Genomic DNA, 7,327 nt, shown 5'->3' with positions numbered 1-7,327 from the left:
GTTAAAAGAGTTGGTGGTGTGTACCCTGTATTCATTGAATGAATAATATGTAAAAAAGTGATAACATGATTATGGTATTAGAAACTGATGAATGGTGTTTGTTGATGGAATGTAAACTTGGGTAACTCAATTAATGAATGGTGTTTTAGTGTTTTGGGTGGTCTTGATGGGCTTGGTGGGCTGGATTCTACTAGTGAGTTTGTTTGGCTTGGTTCCACTGGCTTTGTTAATGGTTTTTTGGTCTGATTTTGAATTTTTGAAACTGTTGATGGTGGTTGTGTACCTTTGGTGTTTGAGGCAACTTTGGTGTTTGAGAGTAATGATTGTGTTAATCTTAGAGAATTCTTTTTCTGTTGTGAACCTCCCTCCAAAACCTTTGGCAATGATGCTCCATGCTCCAAATATACATCAATAACTCCGTTATTGATCTTAGCACATTTCACCATCTCTCTTATCTCCTTGTCATTATTCAAACTTCTTAATCCGTTCTCCAAGTCTTTCCTAGGAACATGCCACCAGCATTGCTTCATCTCATCATAACCAAACTTTTTATAGTAGTTCCTCAGGTAGAAGGCATCTAACGTATCCACATCTAAGTCACCTAAACAAGCCTTATTATCTGGATAATATACCATTGTTCCTTCTAGATTTTCTTTGAAATCACCCCCGTGATGAAACATAATATCCAACATCTCTTCCATCTGAAAAAAATAATTCAAAAGCCATTACTTGACAATCACCATAAACACAAATAGATTTTTCTGTCCTATTTACACTAACTATTCAATAAAAAAGATTAAAAGAATAATACATGTACACAAACAGATTTTTCTATCATATTTACATAACTATTTGCAGGATATAGTCACTTTATTTAGTACAGGACACATAGAATATTGGCTCCTGGACATGGGATTTTTAATTGAACAATAAGATATGTATGTTTCAAGTTCCATAACATAACATCTTCTACAAAATTAATAAAGAGTATACTTTTGTGATAATATGTGGCTATTTATTTCCAATCTTCTAATAAAATTAAAGTGGCTTAAGTAAAATATATCTTCTAAATATTCTCATCATTATACATAAGAACTGAATTAGAGAAATTATAGATTATATAGTACAACTGCAGCAGAAGTATTTATAGTATTGTCTACATTACAAGTCATTGCAGTAATCACTCATATAATAGACATCAACAGATAAGAGTTTTATCAAACAGAACACTCATGACCATGAAACAGAGTATGATTTTCAACTTTTTTCAGTAAGTAAACCTTTCACTAGTTAACACTCATTGTTACCCTAAACCCAAATCAATCAAATGTAAACTTGCTAAACCTTTATTAACGACGAATGATGTCCGCCCAAAGAAAAGACAATAACACAACACCATAATCAAACAGAGCATCTCATGAAACCCCAACATAATCAAACCCTAGAACCATACTAACAGAAAAAAAAAAGACACATAACACCAACCACACTCACAACACAAGTATATACAAAAACCATCGTGCATTGAAAAAAAGAATAAAAAAAATTTATCTTTACTAATGGCAGAACCTCTTGTTTCTAACGCAGGAGGAGACGAACGACGAAGTGAGACCTGATTTTGATGTCTTCTGAGTGCAAGAATTTCAATCTCCAATAGAACCCTAAGGTAGTGACATTGATGAAGAGAGGAGGAAGAAGAAGACAGAGGGTGGAAGTGGAGAAGACGAGTGAAGGGAGGGTATGTGTTTGATCAAGCCCATTTAATATTTTCATTTTGGGTCAAACGACGACGTTTTTAACAAAATGTGGCGCCAAACCAAAACGCCAATGTTTTGGCTCTCTCCAACGTGGCAACTTCGTGACACATCAAATCGTCGGTGATGACTCAACACCAAAAAGCTGTCTAGGGATTATTATGGTGTCCGAAGCCGTATCTGAAGGATTATAATGATGCAATTGAAATCTCAGGAACCACATCGTGTGTTTTACATCATTACACTTTACTTTAGTATTCGTTTTATAATTTTTAAAATGTTAATGTAATATGTATATCAATATTTAATCTTTTACTTTATGCTTAGGCAGTTAGGCTTATGTGAGATTAGATTACATCTCTAATTGACACTTCTAAAAGTTTAAATGACACTTTCTTAGCGACAAAGACGGAGAATATTTTTTTTACTAATTTTAAGAGTCTTGTTTTGTTTAGTGGCTTCACAAACAAAACTAAGGGATTCAGTCATCCAAAAAACACATCTAAGGGGTGCCCGCTTTAAGAAGGGAAAAAAGTTAGACTCATTGTCTTGTGATTTGTGAAGGTAGGGGCGATGGAATAATAGTGTTTTTTTTTTCCCTTCAACCATCCCACTTTTCAAAGTCCTAATCATCTCATGTGTTGAAATATTTCATAAAAAAAAATCTAACAAATTAATATTTTTTGTGAAAGAAACGAACAATTGATTATTATTTATTTAAATCTAAAATAAATAAAAATATTAATATTTTAGTATTTCTTATATTTATATCTTTGTGCTCATGTTTTAATAGTTTACAACATAATACAATGCGGTGTAATTGTTATTCACTATTTTGTAATTTTTTTTTTAAAATGTATTTTTTTAATAGTTTACAACATAATACCCTGAAACCAGAAAAATAAATGGAAATTAAAAAATAAAATAAAAACTACATACGATATAGGTATGTCGTGAGAGTTGTATTGAATAACTCTTTCAAAAAAAATATTAAAAAATATCAAAATTTATTATTTTTTGTCACTAATTAATTATTAATATTTAAAAATATAAACTAAAAATATGTTGTTAAATTATTAAACTAAAAAAATTGAATTGATGACTAAAAATGATAGATTTGGATATTCTAAATTTTATTTTTCATTTGAGAGAATAAAATATAATTTTTAACTATTTATTTTATAAATAAAAATAAAAAAATATAAAAAAATATTCAAAAATAAAAAATTATACTTTATTCTCTCAAATAAAAAACAAAATTTAGAAAATATAAATTTAAAAATAATAAATTTAAATAATTCTTAGACATTTCTCTTAAAAAATATCGAATTAAAAAAAAATTTTATTTTTATTTTTAAAGGAATGGAATAGAAAATAGGCATTGGGGCAATAACCGTGCACTATGACATCCTATATGCCTATATAGTATATAAGCATTACTTAAAAAAACGTTAATTAAGTACTGAAAATACATATTAAAATTATTATTAATAAATTTTTTTAATTTTTTAATAAATATATTAAAAATTTAATTATATATTTTTTATAAAAAAAAAATTACTAACTTATGCTTTAAAATATATATTAAACATACCATATCATAGTCAGCTGTGTGGAATGTATGACCAATATGGTCCATTTAAGATTGTTGGATGCACATGGGACCATCAATCTTTCAACAAGACAACAACAATCTACGGTAAGAAAGTAATATTCTCCATCTTTCTCAAAATATACATATATCTCCATTTCCCTTAGAAAACTAATGTCAAAAATTAAGTTTGATATATAGTCGCTCAACTTTAGAGTTTAGGATATAAAAAACATCTCATACGTTCAACCAAATTATATTTAGATCTACGATTCAATTGTTCAAGACAACATGATTTTTCCACCTTAATTTCATGCTAAAAAACATAACCTCTACAAAATTCTAGTATCTAAAATTTTAAATAGCAGTAAGCAAAAATAGTCACAAAAATGGATATGTCATGCGTTTTTTAGAGTGTCTAGTTCAGAAAACAATATCAACGTGTTAGATCATTTACCAGTATTTAATGATATTTTAAATGATCGTACTCTGAAGGTAAATTATACTATCAATGATAATAATTATACTATAAAATACTATTTATCAGATAATATTTATCCTGATTAAACCACATTTATCAAATCAATCTCAAAGTTACAAGAGGAAAAACACAAGTTATTTGCACAATACCAAAAAGAGCATAGAAAAAACGTAGAATGAGCATTCGGAGTGTTGCAAGCATGCTTTGCAATTATACATGATCCAACGCGCTTTTGGAAAAGAAGAAGCTTGCAACGGAATGAGAGCTTGTATTATATTACATAATATGTTTGTTGAGGATGAAACAGACACTTATGCAAAAAAAAAAAAAATTGCTCAAGACTTAGAGTATGACGATATCAAAAATGGCTTATCACAACTTCAGTTGGGAGATGAAGATTTTGCCACATACCATCAATTCTTCCAAAGAAATGTTCAACTTCGGAATAGGCAACAACATCGACAATTGAAAGAGGACTTGATTGAACACATATGACAATTTCACAATGCTAGTTGTCAACTATAGAGCTCCATTATGTTTTTTTTTATATTAAGTAATTTTACAAGTTAGTTTAATCTCGAATTATATATTGTGTATTATATATGAAGTTATTAATTTTTTTCGAATATTAATATTCTTTAATAGTGAGTTATTTTTGAATTTATAAATTTTAATAATATTATTGTAAAAAAAATATAAATTACATTAATTTTAATTACTTTAATTAATTAAGTAGGACCACAACAAGGACTAAAGTTAATTCCTCCTAATAGAGAAGAGAGAGATGCTTTGAGTTCCTATTTACTGTTTATGACGCAAAAACTGATGTAGAGTTACTTTTTGTGACAAGTAGGCCATAAATAGAGTCTAAGATGAGTTTCTTAATGGAGATGGTCTAAGAGGATATTTCATTAAAAAAAAAACTATTTGTCTACTAAGGGCTTATTTGTGTGAGTTTCTAAAAAAAGATCTTTTTTCGAGTTATCTTTTGTTTTAAAGATCTTAAAAGTAAAAATAATTTTATATTTGGATATTTCTGCAAAAAAAAAATATTCTGCAAAAAAATATTTTTATCTATCAGTTATGTTTGGGTATAATAATATAAAAATACATTTTTGTTTATATATTTTGTGACAAATATCTTTTTTAAGGAATTTTTAAAAAAAATGTAAATTGCAGTTTCTCAAAAAATATTTTTTTATTTTTCTAGTATTTTTATTTTTTTATTACTAAAAATTTACTAAATACACTAAAAAAAAAAAAAAATTTGATCAATTTAATAACACTTAAACAACCACTAAAATTAACTGTCAAAATATAAATACATATATGGTGTAATTTATTTTTAATATATATTTTGTATTTTAACTTATATTCTAGACTAATAACTGAATTTAGTGACTGATTTTAGTATTTAGTTGTAAGGTCATTAATGGACAACTTTAAGTGGATATGGCATTGAATTTGGGCTTTATCATGTTGATAGATGATAGATATACTCTTGAGAGAATTCCAAAACGATCTGTACAAAGGTTTTCAAGTTTCCTCAACAACACTAAGAAAGATCACCACCTCATAGCCAAAGACGTGAGTACGTGACAATGGTTAGTTCTAAAGCTATTGGAGCATGTATATCTGGGTTGGTCTAGAATTGAACTCATTTTTTTCTGATATAAATAAGGTATATATCGGTTTTAAGAAAATTAGTGGCGTCTTAGCCGTGGCCACCTATAAAATCATTTTGACGCTAAGTAAATAAGAGTGTGAGATAAATATAATGTGTATTTAGAGTGGATAACGTATTTTCTTTTTTATTAAGAAATTTTTTTTATAGAATTTTTCTGTTTAGTAAACGTGATTTAAACGTAATTTCTGAAGTACCTTGTTGACATGTTCTTTGGGGAATCGAATTATGAAGTTATTCTTTATCTTTGAGTTATTCACGGTTATTCCTTATAACCTAATTTTCATAATTCTTTAGATTTTTAGAATAAAATATATTTAATAAATGATCACGTGTGTTTTTGTTTGTATTATCCTATCGATTTATAAGGCTTTTTGTGACTAAGATATAAGTAACGGATCACTATAGTTGTGAGTTGGGATTTTTTAAAAAAGGAGGAGAAAGAAAATGGTTGGAGGAGTATTTCATAAGTACTCATCAAATCTAACTTACAAACACAGGCTTGACAATTGATTAAAAAATATTGCTTTGATTTTGATTTTTTTTTTTATTTTCAATGCTTCTTAGTGTTAGTTTTTGTGGTTTTATGAGCTGTATTTTTCTCCACCAAAAAAAGATTTTTTTTTTCTTTTGGGTTCTATTCAACACTCAAGTATTTTACCTCAAATGGTTGAATCCCAAGAAAGAAAGATGACACCAACACAAGTTTGGGGACAGCAATATATCATTTTAATTAATGTAATGGTATTTTATGGGCAAAGATAGATCCAAGAATTTTAATATGGAGGGGCGAATTATAAATAATTTTTTTTTATTATATTTTTTTATTTCATAAAAGCAATTTAGATATAATATATAATTATTAAATTGGTTTTTTAAAAAGTTTATCAATATAAATATATATATATATATTAAAAAAATTATAAATTCTTTTGCATGATTTTATTTTTAGCATGACAGCTATATAAAAGAAATATAGCAATATCAATAATTTATAGTGTGTTTAGTTAAAAAAATTATCACATATCTTATTAATTAAAATTAATTCTTTTGAAAAGTTTAAAAAATTTAAAAATAAATTATAAACTATTAATTATGTGAAAGACATAGTATCTTTATAGAATATCTTTATAAAATTTTTCTTTTAATACCATAAATTTAGAAAAAAAATGAGTATTTTTTTATAAAATAAAGCATCTAAAATACACAATATGATTACTAAAATATAACTAGGTAAGTCATTATTAATATTTTATATAATAATATAAATGTTAAATATATTAATATTAGAAAAAAATTATTTTTTAAAAAAAAAATAGATATAGAGAAATTATTATATAAAACTAATTTAAAAGATACAAAGACATAAGGATATGATATTTAAATTAGTTAAGTAAAAAATATTAGTATGTTAAATAATTGGGACATAAATTCATCACATAAAAAAAATATATATATATAAAACTACTAAATTACACAATATTATTTATTTCGTTAGACACATCTCGTATATAAGTATAGTTTCTTAAAATCTTGGGGGGCGAGGCCACTACTTGTCCCTCTAGGTCTGTCCCTATCTATGAAATTTTTTATTTTTGGAATAAGAATTATGGCCATTTGGATCAAATTTCATGAAAATAGTAAGTTCTGTTCTTTAATTTCAAGACTCATCTAAGATCTCTAGTCTATTATATTGACAAATTCTCCTTAGCACGATAGTTTAACTTCCAACTTTTCTATCATGATGAAACTATTGAATATCCAATTACCCCTGTCTAAGACGAAGATCTAAGAAGGATATAAAAATCTCGCAATAA

This window comes from Arachis ipaensis, chromosome B4 (assembly GCF_059453495.1).
Source record: "Arachis ipaensis isolate K30076 ecotype BB chromosome B4, ASM5945349v1, whole genome shotgun sequence".
NCBI classification, from domain to species: domain Eukaryota; kingdom Viridiplantae; phylum Streptophyta; class Magnoliopsida; order Fabales; family Fabaceae; genus Arachis; species Arachis ipaensis.
Note: the sequence above shows the minus strand (reverse complement) of the source record.